The sequence below is a fragment of the Lathyrus oleraceus genome, chromosome 7, assembly GCF_024323335.1.
Source record: "Lathyrus oleraceus cultivar Zhongwan6 chromosome 7, CAAS_Psat_ZW6_1.0, whole genome shotgun sequence".
Taxonomy (NCBI): Eukaryota; Viridiplantae; Streptophyta; class Magnoliopsida; order Fabales; family Fabaceae; genus Lathyrus; species Lathyrus oleraceus.
In genome coordinates, this window is record NC_066585.1 from 212902602 (window position 1) to 212903137 (window position 536).

Here is a 536-nt window from a genome sequence, read left to right on the forward strand (position 1 = left end):
ATTGATTCCTACATGATATATTGATCAAGTTTTCTTCAAGAGTTTGAGGGTGATTTGCCTTGGAAACCCTAGTTTGACTGGGTATCTTGAGTAGCTTCTCCAACAAGTTATCTCACCAATTGATCAAATTTCTCAAGGGACACTTAAAAATTCATCATCTTATGCATATATGATCTACCATGAGCCAATAAAGTCAAAAGAATTGAAGGTTAGCAAGTTGGTTGGTGGTGGTTGGCCAGATGAATTCATTTGATCAAAACTGGGTCTCCCTAGACCCTATCTCCTACAATTTTCACCATATGAAAATGATTCCAAGAGAAACGTTACTCTAAATGAAATTCCAAACAACTATTATGTTGATACCTAGAGCTAGTTTTGCTTGGAAAATCATTTTCTATGTTGAAACATTATAGGTCATTTTGTCTAAACCCTAATTTGAAAGTCAACTTCCTAAGGCCATAAATTGCTCATTTTTTATGAGATGAAAGATTTACAAGTTGAACAATCAAATTCAATATTCCTACTTCAACTTTGAT